Raw genomic sequence first — 18,287 nt, 5'->3', positions numbered from 1 at the left:
ACAAGGGTGTCATCTGACTGCAGGAGTCAACTTAAGACAAATCAGACCTTAGAAACTATTTTCACCCAGTCAGCTCCTTCGTCTTGAGCAACTCAACACACCAAGTAGTCACATGACTACAACCTCTCACTTTACTCTCTTCATCAGTTTTTTCTATAGCAGAGGTTGGCAGGCTGTGCCTTTTGTCAGCTCTAACTAGGGACCCTTCCACACAGCCACATAACCCAGAATATCAAGGCAGAATAACCCACAATACCTGCTTTGAACTGGGTTATCAGAGTCCACACTGCCTTATATCCCAGTTCAAAGCAGATAATGTGGGGTTTTATTCAGCTGTGTGGAAGGAGCCTAGTATATCTAAGCTAGCATTCAGAGGATGATAACAGCTGTAGTCCGACAACACTACAAATTTCTCATCCTGACAGACACCTACCCTATCCTTGATCCAGACTTTAGGAAGGTAATGTTTAGAAAGAAGACTTATTTTCATAATGAAAGTAATTTGCTATTTTTACTTGTTTTATTACTCATAAATACATCTAAAAGAAAAATGTCTCATATTAAGAAGTAGTCAACATCCCTGTCCTGAGTAGTAACAAATAAAAGTAACAAGGCTACTCACTGCATGGAAAGAGCATTGGGAGCTTAATCATGCCCTCATAACACTCCCACCTCTACTTTAGACTGTTATGCCTAATGCCATTATTTGTTAAATTTTGTTTCCAAGCTCTCGCATAAGCATATTGAGAACCTCTAATTCTAGCCTTTTTGGTTTGGGTTACTGTGCAAGAATAAGATCTCTGCTGAAATTTCCATCACAGCTTGACCAAGGTCTAATATTTAGACCTTGAGTGTGCCTTTAGTCATTTCCCCAAACTGTGTAGCAGAGATCCTATTTCTGCTTACAGGAATTCTAGGAGACACAAGGAATAAATATTCTTATGTCCCACAATACCTTGGAGAAAATGGTCATAAGGATGTAACTACAGGCCCTTCCGCACAGCCCTATGTTCCAGAATATCAAGGCAGAAAATTCCACAATATCTGCTTTGAACTGGGTTATCTGAGTCCACACTGCCAGATCACCAAGTTCAAAGCAGATAATGTGGAAATTTATACAGCTTTATGGAAGGGGCCTAAGTTCACACAGCCATATATCCCAGTTCAAAGCAGATAATGTAGGATTTTATTCAATTGTGTGAAAGGGGCCTGAAAGAACTTTGACATTAAGAATTTTCACAAAAACCTAGCTTCAATGAGAAGACTGGAACAAAAAGTGAGAATAGCATCCCACAGAAACATTTTACAGAAGACTAGCTGTACCTGCCACGCTTTGCTATGGCCAACCTTCCCTCCCTCTTTCTCTCCTTTTTTCCTACCCTTCCTTTCCTCCCTCTCTCCTTCCTTCCCTCTTTTTTCTTTCCCTTCTACTTTCTTTCTTCTCTACCTGTTTCTTTTCTCGCTTCCTTTGCTCTTTGGTTCCATCCTTCCTTGCCTCTTTCCTTCCTTCCCTCCCTCCCTCTTTCTCTCTTTCATTCCTTCTCTCCTTCCTTCCCTTTCATTTTTTATATCCTTCTCTCCTTCCTTCCTTCTCTACCTTGCCTTCTCTCCTTCCCTCCTTCCTTCCCTATCCTTCTTTCCTTCCTTCTCTCCTTCCCTTCTCCTCTACTTACTTCTTTCTCTACCCTTCTTTCTTTCCTTCTTTCTATTCTTCCCTCCTTCTATTTTCTCCCTCATTCTCTCCTTCCTTCTCTACTTATTTCCTTCTCTAGCCTTCTTTCTTTCCTTCCTTCTCTCCTTCCCTCGTTCTTTCTCTCCCCTCCTTCTCTCCCTCCTTCTTCCTTCCCCCTTTCTGTGTATGTGTTTTTCTGTGTGTGTGTCCATATATGTGTCCATATATGTGTGTTTGCCTATATATGTGGTTTTGAGCATGCGTTGTAATGTAATTTTTGGTTTTTGGCTTTTTAAATCCCTCCTGTGTTTTTCAGTGTTTCTATGAGTGATGGTCACTCATTGGCCTGATAGCTGTATTGTGTCCAAATTTGGTGTCAATTCGTCCAGTGGTTTTTGAGTTATGTTAATCCCACAAACGAACATTATCTTTTTATTTCTATAGATTGTTTGCACTGGGCTATACAATGGCATCTTGCACAGATTACCAAGCTAGTTACTGAGCACAACAACAATGTTTTTAGTGATATCAAAGGGTGCTTCCACACAGCCATATAACTCGGAATATCAAGGCAGAAAATCCCACAATATCTGCTTTGAACTGGATTATCTGAGTCCACACTGTCATATATTTCTTTCTTCACAACTGTGGACAGCGAGTGGAGAGGGGAGGCCTTGTCTCTGAGAGGTCCCCTCTATCTTGTGGGGTTCCTCAGGGGGCCATTCTCTCCCCTCTGTTGTTTAACATCTATATGCGACCACTTGCTCACCCGGTTCGAGGTTTTGGGCTGGAGTGTTACCAGTACGCTGATGACACTCAGCTGGTGCTGAGGATGGAGGGCAGACCAGACTCTGTACCCGATTGTTTCTATCAGTGCCTCGAGGCTGTTACTGGATGGCTGCACGCCAGCAGGTTGAGGGTGAGTCCAGTAAAGACGGAGATCCTATGGCTGGGTCAACCGGGCAGTGGGGACATCCAGCTGCCTACCCTGGATGGCGAGGCACTACGCCCGTCATCATTGGTAAAGAGTCTGGGAGTCCTTTTGGACCCTCTGCTGATGATGGAGGCTCAGGTCTCCGCCGTTAGCAGAACCGCCTTTTTTCATCTGCGGCAGGCTAGACGGCTGGCCCCCTACCTGTCCAGGGACGACCTAGCTAGTGTGATCCAGGCCACAGTCATCTCAAGACTGGACTACTGTAACGCCCTCTACATTGGCCTTCCTCTGTCAGTGATCCGGAAGCTCAAGTTGGTACAAAATGCAGCTGCTCGGCTTCTTGCGGGAATCCCGATGAGATGCCACATAACACCAATCTTACTACAGCTGCATTGGTTACCAATTAAGCACCGGATCACTTTCAAAGTGATGGTACTTACCTTTAAGGCCATGCATGGTTTGGGGCCGATGTACCTGAGGGACTGCCTCACCCCCTACCAACCCCAGAGATCCCTCCGTTCTGAGGACCAAGATCTATTGGAAATTCCCAGTGTCAAGACCTTGCGTCTAACAGCAACCAGGCGCAGAGCCTTTACGGCAGTGGCACCATCACTCTGGAATACTCTGCCACCTGAAGTCCGTGCCTTGCGGGACTTATCAGCTTCCCGCAGGGCATGTAAGACATATCTGTTTTGACAGGACTTTGATCTCTGATACTGTTGTTTTTAAATTGTTTTAATTTTTTTTTTAATTGTGTTAGATTTTAGCCTGTTCTTGTAAGGCGCTCCGAGCCCTAGGGGAGTGGCGGCATATAAGTTTGAATTATAAATAAATAAATAAATAAATATATTCCAGTTCAAAGCAGATACTGTGGGGTTTTATTCAGCTGTGTGGAACTGGCCAAGGAATTAAGGCTCAAACACTCTTTGAGATATTGTGGTTGCAAGAAAGTAAGTGGGGTATGTGTGCAGCTGTCTAATATGCAAAGAACCAAAACACAAATTACAGTCACTATACCACTGAAATAGCTACCGGTAGAAACCAAAATAAGGAAATACGTATTCAAAAACAACATACTGTCTAGGTAGCCCATCTTTCTGTAACACAGTGAAAAAGGATGAGACCAATCAAAACATTACAATCAGACAAAACACAATTAAATATATCATCGAGGTATGAAAACAGCAACCTTAACGCTCACTCAGACAATACATAACAAACACCAATAGCCAGAAATACTAAGATGTGCATTATCAGGCTATAAAAAGGACAGGGTATGGGATAGTGCAAAACAGTGTAGTATAGGGAGAGGGGAGAGAACAGATTACTATCTGGTGGGCTACGGACTGGGCATTTATAAGTAGGGACTAGTCATTCTCAAATATTTGTTGGTACATCCAGGTTATGAAAAAAGGAAACAACCACACACGAACTCCTGAAAAACTGTGACAAAGATACTGAGCTGCAGAGAGGTACCCACAAGGGCTTTAAGGGAAAAATCAATTTTGAAAAAGAAAGGCAGACTTCCTAGGTCTAAAGCTATAGTTGTCTTTGGTTTTGTTCCTTCTCTTATATTATGAAGGGATTATACCCAGTAAAGACTAATCCAATGACTATTACATTAGGGTACCCAGGCACACATGTATAAGGATATTAAGATCTCTCTTTTCTATTAAAAAATATTGTGATGCAAGAGAAGAGATTTTTCACTATGATTTCCTGAGAAAGAAAAGAAGGCAAAAGGGCACTAGGGTGGGAAGTGAAGATGAGTACAAATCTCTGCGATGGAAGAACAATGGCAAACTTATTCCTCCAGTGGCCTCAAAGGCTGAAGAAGCAGCTTCCCAACAGAAAATCCAAGACCTCCAAGAACTAGAGGCATCTAAGGTCAATACTCTAAAGAGGAGAAACAAGAACAACAAAGATGAAAAATAAAAACAACAACACGCTGAAAGTAAGATTTACCACATGCAATCTCTGGTGAAAGTGTAACTCAAAACCACAAAAAATAGTCTAGGATTAAAAGGGGAAAACAACAGATACATCAACATTGGAAATAGTATTAACAACGAGGGAAGAGAAATGTCAAAATAAGATAGCAAATAACTTTCAAAAAGAAATAGGGTGACAGATGTTGGAGAAGAGCATTTGTAATATGAGGCAAAGGTTACACAATTATTCATCTATGATAATCTCATTCTTTGGAATGACTAGTTTGTTTTGGTTACCTCATGCAGAGAAAGCTTAAGATATAACAGAGGTACCTTAAGAGATACCTCTGTTACATCTAGTGCCAGATTACACTAGAAAAACAGGACTTGTGAGTAGATAGGTACAGATCTACTATATTTACATCTGTACTCAAATGTCAGCCTCACTGATTTCCATATAATTTAATTCCCAGTAAGCATTCACAGAAGTGGACTTCACAATATGAACCATATTTTGATTTATTTATTTGCTTTACTTCTATACCGCCTTTCTCAGCCAAAAAAGGCGACTCAAGGCGGTTTACATAGTAAAGGTTAACACAACAATATCAAAAAGCAGTTAAAACACATTATACAAGACATATCAAATCAATCAATTAACATAGACGTGCGCCTCAGCAAACAAATCAAAATCAGAATCCGCAATCATAGTCCTTTATACCAGTTCCTATGTTCAGTTGTACCATCTTACTGTGTTTCATTGCACAATTAGCCAAACGCTTGTTCATAAAGCCAGGTCTTGACCTTCCTCCGGAATGCCAGCAGTGAGGGGGCCTGTCTGATGTCCACAGGTAGGGCGTTCCACAGCCGGGGGGCCACCACCGAGAAGGCCCTGTCTCTCGTCCCCGCCAACCGCGCTTGCGATGCGGGCGGGACCGAGAGCAGGGCCTCCCCAGACAATCTTAATGTCCTAGACGGTTCATAGGAGGAGATGCGTTCGGAGAGGTAAGTAGGGCCAGAACCGTTTAGGGCTTTAGAGACTGAATACAACTTTTCCTCAAAACAGAAAAGAGAGACCTACAAGAAAGTGCTTAATATTTTCCACCTAAACTGGCAAAAGTCCTCAGAACAGTTTTTAAAAACAATGTCCATTTATGGATATTTAAGTTTGCTCAAAAAAAAAATATTTCTGAAACACAAAAAACAACCAAATTCAACAGAAAGGTTTAAAGAAGTGAAGTTACATTTTTTTTAAAAAAAATCAACTATAAAACATCAATGGAAAATTCAAAAATGAGCAAGTCAATTGCATTTTACTATAAGGAAAATGAACACTTTGAGAAATATGTTAGACATAACATCTTTAACATTACCTTTAAAAACAGCAGAAGACAAACCAGCTGAAATGCCAGACTGTACACTTCAAAAATTTGCAGAATTTCAGAATGTTTCTAAATTTAACACATTTATAGCTATTCAGAAGGAATTTGTGAACTGGCTAAAATTTTCCAATTGCCAACCAAGAACACACATCTTTACATGCTTCCCTAAACAGAAAGAATTTATAACACAAAAGGATTTTTTAAAACCAAATGTTAATCTAAATGTGAAAAGCAGTCTTAGGGCCTTTCACACTGCCCTTTATCCCAGATTATCTGCTTTAAATTGAAATTTATGAGTCCCCACTGCCTGATACCTTGGGACAAACAGATAATCTGGGATCAGATCCTGGGATAAAGAGGAAGTGTAGAAGTGCCCTTTGAGGGTTGGTCTACTACAACTACATGCCTGTTACAGCGTTCTATCAGTGATTAGAAAGTTTTTGATCCAGTAGAGACAATTAATCTAAATACAGATTTTACAATAATAAGTACTTCTTTTAAGACTCAATAAGAAGCAATTTGGCTAATCATTTTCTTTTTCGTGTCAGGAGCAACCTGAGAAACTGCAAGTTGCTTCTGGTGTGAGAAAATTGGCTGTCTGCAAGGACGTTGCCCAGGGGACAACCGGATGTTTTATCATACTGTGGGAGGCTTCTCTCATGTCCTCGCATGAGGCTGGAGCTGACAGAAGGGAGCTCACCCGCTCCCTGACAGCACAAGGGTTTACCCCATGGGTTCTGTTGGTTAATCATTGAAAACCTATTAGAAGTTCACCTTACAAAGATACACAAAGCAAGAACACTGAGTATCTGTAACTGAATTCCATCTTTATCATCAATACAAATCCAGAAGGTAAAACAAGAAAAATAAAATATCTCTGTAACCAGATGACATAAGGATTTGTTGGAGGAGAGCTTATAGAGTCATGAATTGGCACCTTAAAGGGTAGTATATGTAAGCTTGCAACATTTTCACTATTTTTGTTTTCTACAGACATTATTTTTTACTGTAATTTGAGAATGAAGGACTACTCCATGATGGGAAGGAGCTCCCAGAAGTCATACTGTCCTACTGATACTAGGCAGAAAAAATGGAGATATTAGAAAAAATATAATTATAAATATAATTCCTGGACTGTATTGTCTGTTTAATTTTTCACGTTTGATCAGCAAATGAAAGAAGTTCATCAATGGAACCAACAATCCCAAGCAGGCAAGCCATAAGGACTAATGAAAGGTAGCTAACTCTTGTTTGGACCATTATTCAGGATTCCAAAATTTACAGAAAGCTCACTACAAAATGGGTTCATTAATTATTATTATTATTTAAACTTATATGCCGCCACTCCCCTGGGGCTCGGAGCGGCTTACAAGAATAGCTAAAATCTAACAAAATTTAAAAGCAATTTAAAACTATTTAAAAACAACACTATCAAACATTAAAAGCCTGTCGAAACAGGTATGTCTTACATGCCCTGCGGAAAGCTGGTAAATCCCGCAAGGCACGGACTTCAGGTGGCAGAGTATTCCAGAGTGATGGTGCCACTGCTGTGAAGGCTCTGCGTCTGGTTGCTGTTAGACGTAAGATCTTGACACTGGGGACTTCCAATAGATCTTGGTCCTCAGAACGGAGGGATCTCTGGGGTTGGTAGGGGGTGAGGCGGTCCCTCAGATACATCGGCCCCAGACCATGCAAGGCCTTAAAGGTGAGTACCATCACTTTGAAAGTGATCCGGTGCTCAATTGGTAACCAATGCAGCTGTAGTAAGATAGGTGTTATGTGGCATCTCATCAGAATTCCCGCAATAAGCCGCGCAGCTGCATTTTGTACCAACTTGAGCTTATCAACTTATCCAGAGCATTCAATTCCTGGAAACATTCGGGACTCAAGGACTTCCTAATGACCTTATTTACACATGGGATATGTGAAGGAACAAGTCCTATGAAATATGTATCTCCCACTGCCTGCAATTCTATCCATCTCCTAGGACAGTTGTCGAAAGTTAAAAGTACCCAAACTGCAAGAATGGTAATTTCCACACTTAATAGAACAGTGAGAATACCTAAGGTATTCTTGTCCCAGGATTCAAAATCAATTTTTAAAAAGACTGCCATAGAACAATGCAACTAAAAATCCAGCAGGCCTAAGAAGAATAAACTCTACCAGAGTTTCATGGGGTCCTAAACTAAAACATCCTCTTGACCAAGATACCTGAAGTGACTAGGGATGGAGTAAAACTGAGGAAGAATGAAGAAAATGAAGTCTTAATAGCATTAATAATAACTTTTATTTTTACCCATCTTTCCTCATATCTCGAGCCGGGAAATGAATTGAGAAAGAAACAGACAGAATGTCTTGTAGGGGATGATTTCAGTTACTCTCACAATGGAGAATGGGCTTTGCATCATGACTGGAGACCCCCAAATACTCCCAAACCTAAAGATCAAAAAAGTCTGAAAAATGTTATCCGGTTTCTTGTTGTTCATTCGTTCAGTCGCTTCGGACACTTCATGACCTCATGAACCAGCCCACGCCAGAGCTCCCTGTTGGCCGTCACCACTCCCAGCTCCTTCAAGGTCAAGCCAGTCACTTCAAGGATGCCATCCATCCATCTTGCCCTTGGTCAGCCCCTCTTCCTTTTTCCTTCCATTTTCCTGTCTTCTCTAAGCTTTCCTGTCTTCTCATTAAGTGGCCAAAATACTTCATCTTTGCCTCTAATATCATTCCCTCCAATGAGCAGTCGGACTTTATTTCCTGAAGTATGGACTGGTTGGATCTTCTCGCGGTCCAAGGCACTCTCAGAACTTTCTTCCAACACCACAATTCAAAAGCATCTATCTTCCTTCGTTCAGCCTTCCCTATGTTATCATACCCACTCTGAATTCCTTATCTTAGGGTGCATCTACTCTGTAGAATGAATGCAGTTTTAAACCACTGTAACTACCATAACTCTATTCGATGGAATCCTGGGAGTTGTAATTTGGTGAGGCACCAGCACCTTTTGGTGGAAAAGACTAAAGATCTTCTGAAATTATATGGGCACTCTTTCACTGAGACCTTGTAAAACCACAATGCCCATAATTCCACAGCAATGAGCCATGGCACTTCGAGTGGCATCAAACTGCATTCATTATACAGTGTATCCCTCTGCAATGCCAGAAGTACAGCTTAATGGTGTAACATTAGAAAATGTCGACCATTTCCATTACATTGGCATCCACCTCTCCACAAAAATCAATATTGACACTGAAATACAACACTGCCTGACCTCTGCAAGTGCAATATTTTTTTCAAATGAAGCTTAGTGTGTTTGTGGATCGGGACATCTGTAGGGATATCAAGGTGCTTGTTTATAAAGCTATTGTCCTCCTAATCCTGTTGTATGCCTGCAAAATGTGGAAATTCAACTCCTAGAACAATTCCATCAATATTGTCTCTGAAAAATCCTGCAAATCTCTTGGGAAGACAGGTGGACAAATGTCAGCATTCTGGAAGAAGAAAAGACCACCAGCATTGGAGTGATGATCATCAACTTTGCTGGACTGGCCACGTTGTCTGAATGCCCGATCATTGTCTCCCAAAGCAGTCACTTTACTCCAAACTCAAGAACAAAAAACAAAATGTTGGTGAACAATACAAGAAATTTAAAGATGGGCTTAAAGTCAACCTTAAAAACTGTGGCATAGACATTTGAAAACTGGGAAGCCCTGGCCCTTGAGCACTCTAACGGGAGGTCAGCTGGGTGGCCAAAAGTGCTGTGGAATTCGAAGAGGAATGAATGGAGGGCAAAATGGATCAAGAGGATGGTGCATCAAGTCAACCCTGACTGGGACTGCCATCCGTCTGGAAACCAATATCCTCACTGAGGAAGAACATGCAGGTCAAGAATACAGTCACCTACAGACCCACCGCCAAGAAACTACACTTGGAGGGCCACTATACTCGCACAACGAAGGATTGCCAGAGTAGTAAGGTAAAGGTAAAGGTTTTCCCCTGACATTAAGTCCAGTTGTGTCCGACTCTGGGGTGTAATGCTCATCTCCATTTCTGAGCTGAAGACCGAGCATTGTCCGTAGACACTTCCAAGGTCATGTGGCCAGAATGACTGCATGGAGCACCGTTACCTTCCCGCCGGTTAACATTTTTCAGACTTTTTTGATCTTTAGGTTTGGGAGTATTTGGGGGTCTCCACTCACATTTGCATGTTTTCGAACTGCTAGGTTGGCAGAAGCTGGGGCTGACAACGGAAGCTCACACCGCTCCCCGGATTCAAACCTGCAACCTTTCGGTCAACAAGCTTAGCAGCTCAGTGGTTTAACTGACTGTGCTACCGGGGACTCCATATTGCCAAAGTAAAGTAAGTAAATACAGTGTTGATCAGACATGGGCTAAGTGGCTGTTAGGAATTGTGGGAGTTGAAGTCCAAAACATCTGAAGGGCCGAAGTTTGCCCATGCCTGGTGTAGATGCACCCTTAGGCATCTACATTACAGAATTATAGTACTTTGAAACACATAACTGCCATTGCTCCATGCTCTGAAATCATCATGAGTTGTTGTTGTTCATTTGTTCAGTCGTCTCCGACTCTTCGTGACCTCATGGACCAGCCCACGCCAGAGCTCCCTGTCAGCCGTCACCACCCCCAGCTCGTTCAAGGTCACTCCAGTCACTTCAAGAATGCCATCCATCCATCTTGCCCTTGGTCGGCCCTTCTTCCTTTTACCTTCCACTTTCCCCAGCATAATTGTCTTCTCTAGGCTTTGCTGTCTCCTCATGATGTGGCCAAAGTACTTCAACTTTGTCTCTAGTATCCTTCCCTCCAGTGAGCAGTCGGGCTTTATTTCTTGGAGGATGGACTGGTTGGATCTTCTCGCAGTCCAAGGCACTCTCAGAACTTTCCTCCAACACCACAGTTCAAAAGCATCTATTTTCCTTCGCTCAGCCTTCCCTAAGGTCCAGCTCTCACATCCGTAGGTGACTACAGGGAATACCATGACTTTGACTATGTGGATCTTTGTTGTCAGTCTGATGTCTCTACTCTTTACTATTTTATCGAGATTGGGCATTGCTCTCCTCCCAAGAAGTAAGCGTCTTCTGATTTCCTGGCCACAGCCTGCATTTGCAGTAATCTTTGTACTTAGAAATACAAAGTCTCTGATGTCTCTACTCTTTACTATTTTATCGAGATTGGTCACTGCTCTCCTCCCAAGAAGGAAGCGTCTTCTGATTTCCTGCCCACAGTCTGCATTTGCAGTAATCTTTGTACCTAGAAATACAAAGTCTCTGATGTCTCTACTCTTTACTATTTTATCGAGATTGGGCATTGCTCTCCTCCCAAGAAGGAAGCGTCTTCTGATTTCCTGGCCACAGTCTGCATCTGCAGTAATCTTTGTACCTAGAAATACAAAGTCTCTGATGTCTCTACTCTTTACTATTTTATCGAGATTGGGCATTGCTCTCCTCCCAAGAAGTAAGCGTCTTCTGATTTCCTGGCCACAGTCTGCATCTGCAGTAATCTTTGTACCTAGAAATACAAAGTCTCTGATGTCTCTACTCTTTACTATTTTATCGAGATTGGGCATTGCTCTCCTCCCAAGGAGGAGGCGTCTTCTGATTTCCTGGCCACAGTCTGCATCTGCAGTAATCTTTGTACCTAGAAATACAAAGTCTCTGATGTCTCTACTCTTTACTATTTTATCGAGATTGGGCATTGCTCTCCTCCCAAGAAGGAAGCGTCTTCTGATTTCCTGGCCACAGTCTGCATCTGCAGTAATCTTTGTACCTAGAAATACAAAGTCTCTGATGTCTCTACTCTTTACTATTTTATCGAGATTGGGCATTGCTCTCCTCCCAAGAAGGAAGCGTCTTCTGATTTCCTGGCCACAGTCTGCATCTGCAGTAATCTTTGTACCTAGAAAAACAAAGTCTCTGATGTCTCTACTCTTTACTATTTTATCGAGATTGGGCATTGCTCTCCTCCCAAGAAGGAAGCGTCTTCTGATTTCCTGGCCACAGTCTGCATCTGCAGTAATCTTTGTACCTAGAAATACAAAGTCTCTGATGTCTCTACTCTTTACTATTTTATCGAGATTGGACATTGCTCTCCTCCCAAGAAGGAAGCGTCTTCTGATTTCCTGGCCACAGTCTGCATCTGCAGTAATCTTTGCACCTAGAAATACAAAGTCTCTGATGTCTCTACTCTTTACTATTTTATCAAGATTGGGCATTGCTCTCCTCCCAAGAAGGAAGCATCTTCTGATTTCCTGGCCACAGTCTGCATCTGCAGTAATCTTTGCACCTAGAAATACAAAGTCTCTGATGTCTCTACTCTTTACTATTTTATCGAGATTGGACATTGCTCTCCTCCCAAGAAGGAAGCGTCTTCTGATTTCCTGGCCACAGTCTGCATCTGCAGTAATCTTTGCACCTAGAAATACAAAGTCTCTGATGTCTCTACTCTTTACTATTTTATCAAGATTGGGCATTGCTCTCCTCCCAAGAAGGAAGCATCTTCTGATTTCCTGGCCACAGTCTGCATCTGCAGTAATCTTTGCACCTAGAAATACAAAGTCTCTGATGTCTCTACTCTTTACTATTTTATCGAGATTGGACATTGCTCTCCTCCCAAGAAGGAAGCATCTTCTGATTTCCTGGCCACAGTCTGCATCTGCAGTAATCTTTGCACCTAGAAATACAAAGTCTGTCACGGCCTCCACGTTTTCTCCCTCTATTTTCCAGTTGTCATGAGTTGTAGCTGTGGGAAATATTTGCCCTTTTCTATCAAAACACTACATTACAAACCCTAAGACTCCATAGGATGGCTCCATAAAGGCGAAAGGGGTGTCAAAAATGTTACAATTCTGCAGTTTAGGCGCTCAATGCGTCTTCTCTGGGCACATTCAGCTTCGACGAACCCGCCCCTCCACTTCAACCCGCCCCTTGACGCCATTTCCGACGTATCCTGTCCTCCCCACGGTCCGCTCCCCGCCCGGGGTCCAATGGCCGGACCAAAGTTCCGCCCGCCCACCTTCCCCACCGTGGACCAATCAGAGGCGGGAACGCAGGCGAAAAGCCAGCCTATCAGAAGAACAGAAAGCGTGAATGGCGGCCAAGTGAAAAGGAGGGGGAGGGGAGAAAAAGGGGACAAACCGCCGCTTCTTCGGTGAAGGCTTCTCTCCGCAAACTCACCCGTTTGCTCCGACTCCGTGGTTTCCGTGGCGCCTCAGCTTCCAAATCGCGAAGGGAGCCGGCGGGTCAGCGGCAGCCACCGTGTTCCGGGCCGCAACGGGGAAAGGCGGGGGGCGGGGAGGTGAGGGACGAGGCGAGCGCGAAGTGGCGGCGAAACAAGATGGCGGCGGGGCAGGGGCTGGGGGAGACGGGCCAGCCCCGCCTTTTCCCCTGACGTCGCGGGACTGCGCAGGCGCCGGCCCCGATCATGCTTCCCGCCGGCCTCAAATCCCGCACCTAGCCGCAAATACCGCGAGATTTCAAAAGCAGCGAGATATCAGTCTGATGAACAATTCCCATTCTCCACTTGCAAGGAGCGCCGGGAATTGTAGTCCCCCCCCCCCCCCCCCGGCATTGAGGTTTTCAGGCTGGGCAGCCAATCAATTAAACTTTTATTTAAGAGAAGTCAGCCATAGCAGAGCACCTGATGAACCAGCCTGGACACAGCATATTATTTGAGAACACAGAAATGCTGGACCACTCCAACAACCACCATGTCAGACTACACAGAGAAGCCATTGAAATCCACAAGCATGTGGACAATTTCAACAGAAAGGAAGAGACCATGAAAATGAACAAAATCTGGCTACCAGTATTTAAAAACTCAAAAATTACAACAGCAAAACAGCAGAGAGGAAACAACCAGGCACATCTTAACACCTCTCAACAGAACATTTTCCCAGGCTCAGCCAGGCCTTCAAATGCTAATGAAGGTGGTCAGCTGAATCATTCACAACTAGCTCCAGCAGAGAAGAGCTCTTTGCCCCACCCCAGTCATTCCACAGATATAAGAAACCCATTTTCCTATTTCAACAGACCTCACTACCTCTGAGGATGCTTGCCATAGATGCAGGCGAAACGTCAGGAGAAATGCCTCTAGAACATGGCCCTATAGCCCAAAAAAACCTACAAGAACCTATTAAACTTTATTTGTACCCCGCTAGCATCTCCCGAGGGACTCGATGCGGCTTACATAGGCCAAGGCCTCAGAACACAATACAACAATACAATACAATACAATACCTAAAGCAAATTAAAACAAATTATTAGGCAAGGAAGGCTCAAACGTGTTTCTGCTCGTTCCTTCTCCTGAAATAGAACCCACAGTGTTATTCCATCTACTTCACACTAGAGCAGGGGTCCTCAAACGTTTTAAACAGAGGACCAGATCATAGTCCCTCAAACTGTTGGAGGGCCAGATTATAATGTGAAAAAAAAACATGAATGAATTCCTATGCACACTGCACATATCTTATTTGTAGTGCAAAAAACACTTTGAAACAATAAATAATTAAAATCAAGAACAATTTCAACAAATATAAAATTACTAGCTGTCCCCTGCCACGCGTTGCTGTGGCCCAGTCTGTTGATCTGGAAAATAAAGTAATGAGAATGTGTTGGCCGGCTCATTGTTATTTATTTTATTTTATTTTAGTGTGTATGATTTTGCTTTATCGTCTTTGTACTCATATGTTGTATGTATTTTATTCTGTTGTTATTGTATTTTGGTTTTACTCATTTAAGCTGCCCCGAGTCCCCAGTGGGGACTATTATTATTATTATTGGTTTCTAATATATGTAATTTCTTTATGCTTGTGTGTAAACAGAACTTCTTGTTGTTTCTTTGTCAGTGTTGATGTGGAGATTGTCTAATTTGCCCACTCTGGAACATGCAACATATAATTGTCCTTCTTTAGGGGTGCCTTTCAAATCTATGATACTATATCTGTGTGTGTGTGTGTGTGTGTGTGAATCATATATATCTATCTATATTTATGGCTGGATGGCTCTTTGTCAGGAGGACTTTGATTACGTTTTCTTGCCCTGATGAAGGGAGTTGGACTGGATGGCCTTAAGTATTTTCTGTTGGTCATGGGGGTTCTGTGTGGGAAGTTTGCCCCGATTCTGGCGTTTGTGGGGTTCAGAATGCTCTTTGTAGGTGAACTGTGAATCCCAGTGACTACAACTCCCAAATGTCAAGGTCTATTTTCATCTGTGTTCATATCTGGGCATATTGAGTGCTTGTGCCAAGTTTGGTCCAGATCCATCATTGTTTGAGTCCACAGTGCTCTCTAGATGTAGGTGAACTACAACTCCCAAATTCAAGGTCAATGCCCACCAAACCCTTCCAGTATTTTCTGTTGGTCATGGGAGTTCTGTGTGCCAAGTTTGGTTCAATTCCATTGTTAAGGGAGTTCAGAATGCTCTTTATTGTAGGTGAACTATGAATCCCAGCAACTACAACTCCCAAATGGCAAAATCATAATTTTTTGAGTGATGGTACTCCTTGTGTTGTGAAACGTTTTGTTGCCAAATGTGGTGTGATTTTGTTCATTGGTTCTTTTGTTTTTAAGGTACTCATTATGCACAGAGCATTTTTATATAGAGAGATTTGTATTTCAATGCGAAGTGTTGGCCTACTTTTGGCTGATGAGATAGGATTGTTATTGTGTGCTTTCAAGTCGTTTCAGACTTAGGTTGACCCTGAGCGAGGGCCGGGTAAATGACCTTGGAGGGCCGCATCAGGCCCCCGGGCCTTAGTTTGAAGACCCCTGTACTAGAGAATGAATCCACTTTAAGTCCAGTTTCTGCCTCTTGCAGAATTCTGTGGTTTGTAGTTTAGTGAGGCTGTTGAAGGACAACTTGTGGCCACAAGTTAAACATGAGCCAAAAATGTGATGAGGTGGCAAAAAAAAGCCAACGAGATTTTGGCCTGCATCAATAGTATAGTGTCTAGATCCAGGGAAGTCATGCTACCCCTCTATTCTGCCTTGGTTAGACCACATCTGGAATACTGTGTCCAATTCTGGGCACCAAAATTGAAAGAGATGTTGACAAGCTGGAATGTGTCCAGAGGAGGGCGACTAAAATTATCAAGGGTCTGGAGAACAAGCCCTATGAGGAGCGGCTTAGGGAACTGGGCATGTTTAGCCTGAAGAAGATTGAGGAGACATGATAGCCATGTATAAATATGTGAGAGGAAGTCATAGAGAGGAGGGAGCAAGCTTGTTTTCTGCTGCCCTGGAGACTAGGACGCGGAACAATGGGTTCAAACTACAAGAAAGGAGATTCCATCTGAACATTAGAAAGAACTTCCTGACTGTGAGAGCGATTCAGCAGTGGAACTCTCTGCCCCAAAGTGTGGTGGAGTTTCCTTCTTAGGAAGCTTTTAAACAGAGGCTGGATGGCCATCTGTCAGGGGTGCTTTGAATGCAATATTCCTGCTTCTTGGCAGGAAGTTGGACTGGATGGCCCATGGGGTCTCTTCCAGCTCTATGATTCTAAGGTTCCTCCCTAAACTACAAACCCCAGAATTCTGCAGGAGGCAACAACCGGATTTAAAGTGGATTCATTCTCTAGTACAGTATTTCTCAACCTGGGGGTCGGGACCCTTGGGGGGGGTCACAAAGGGGCTGTAAGAGAGGTCGCCAAAGACCACCAGAAAACACTATTTTCTGTTGGTCATGGGAGTTCTGTGTGGGAAGTTTGGCCCAATTCTATCATTGGTGGGGTTCAGAATCCTCATTGGTGGGGTTCAGAATCCTTTTAGATTGTAGGTGAACTATAAATTCCAGCAACTACAACTCCCAAATGTCAAGGTTATTTTCCCCAAACTTCACCAGTATTTACATTTGGGCATATTGAGTATCTGTGTAAAGTTTGGTCCAGATCCATCATTGTTTGAGTCCATAGTGCTCTCTGGATGTAGGTGAACTATGACTCCAAAACTCAAGGTCAATGTGCACAGGTTCGCAGCTTGGAAGTTCTGGATTCATCACTGAGCCTGGAATCCCGGGTTGCAGCGGTGGCCAGGGGAGTGTTCGCACAATTAAAACTTGTGCGAAGTCATATTTGGCCACAGTGGTCCACGCTCTTGTTACATCTAGAATAGACTACTGCAACGCACTCTATGTGGGGTTGCCTTTGAAGACTGCTCGGAAGCTTCAAATAGTCCAACGAGAGGCAGCCTGGTTAATAACTGGGGCAGCATACAGGGAGCATACAACTCCCATGTTACGCCAGCTCCCCTGGCTGCCAGTTTGCTACCGGGCACAATTCAAAGTGCTGGCTTTGGCCTATAAAGCCCTAAACGGCCCCGGCCCAAATTACCTGTCCAAACGCATCTCCCTCTATGTACCATCGCGGAGATTAAGATCCTCCAGGGAGGCCCTGCTTTCCGTCCCGCCATTGTCACAGGCGCGATTGGTGGGGACGAGAGACAGAGCCTTCTCGGTGATTGCTCCCCGGCTATGGAACTCTCTTCCTTGTGAGATCAGGTCGCCCCCCTCCCTCCTGTCCTTTAGAAGGATGGTAAAAACTTGGCTGTGGGACCAAGCTTTCGGGACAGGGCAATAAAGCGGCAATGGGAAAGATGACAGGGCCAATTGGATTTGATGCGGATGGCTAGGACAGTTTTAAATGGTGCTATTTTAAATGGTGTATTTTAATATTTAGATAAATGTTTTTAATGTGTATGTATTGTATCCAGGCATTGAATGTTTGCCATGTATATGTTGTGCTCCGCTCTGAGTCCCCTTCGGGGTGAGAAGGGCGGAATATAAGTGTTTTAAATAAATAAATGTCCACCAAACCCTTCCAGTATTTTCTGTTGGTCATGGGAGTTCCATATGCCAAGTTTGGTTCAATTCCATTGTTGATGGAGTTCAGAATGCTTTTTGTAGGTGAACTATAAATTCCAGCAACTACAACTTCCTAATGACAAAATCAATATCCCACCAGTATCCAAATTTGGGTGTATCGAGTATTTGTGCCGAATTTGGTCCATTGAATGAAAATACATCCTGCATATCAGATATTTACATGATGATTCGTAACAGGAGCCAAATGACAGTTATGGAGTAGCAACAAAAATAATGTTATGGTTGGGAGTCATCACAACGCGAGGAACTATATTAAAGGGTCACGGAATTAGGAAGGTTAAGAAATTCTGCTGTAGTATGATGAAGCCCCATGACAGGCTTTCTGGGATTGAGGAGAGGCCTTCTTGTTTGAACTGCCACTCCCAGAATCCCCCATGCAGGAGTGGATAATGAGAATGGCAGTTTTAAAAAGGGCATATTTCCAATGTTCTGACATGCATTTAGGGAGATAGGGCCCAGGATCAGAATTGCTGCACAAATG

The 18,287-nt window shown here is 43.2% G+C and overlaps 1 protein-coding gene across 1 annotated transcript in view; it reads right to left on the bottom strand.

Annotated features, from left to right (window-relative positions):
* NFYC (nuclear transcription factor Y subunit gamma) overlaps nucleotides 1-13,302 on the bottom strand; it is a 58,785-nt gene extending 45,483 nt beyond the window's left edge. The window contains exon 1 of the mRNA XM_060784170.2: nucleotides 13,107-13,302. The gene's annotated coding sequence lies outside the window, so the exon portion shown is untranslated. The remainder of the gene's footprint in view (nucleotides 1-13,106) is intronic.
* Between the last annotated feature and the right edge of the window lie 4,985 nt (nucleotides 13,303-18,287).

The sequence above is a fragment of the Anolis sagrei genome, chromosome X, assembly GCF_037176765.1.
Source record: "Anolis sagrei isolate rAnoSag1 chromosome X, rAnoSag1.mat, whole genome shotgun sequence".
Taxonomy (NCBI): Eukaryota; Metazoa; Chordata; class Lepidosauria; order Squamata; family Dactyloidae; genus Anolis; species Anolis sagrei.
The sequence above is the reverse complement of the archived record's forward strand: the minus strand, read 5'-3'. Positions and strand labels throughout refer to the sequence as shown.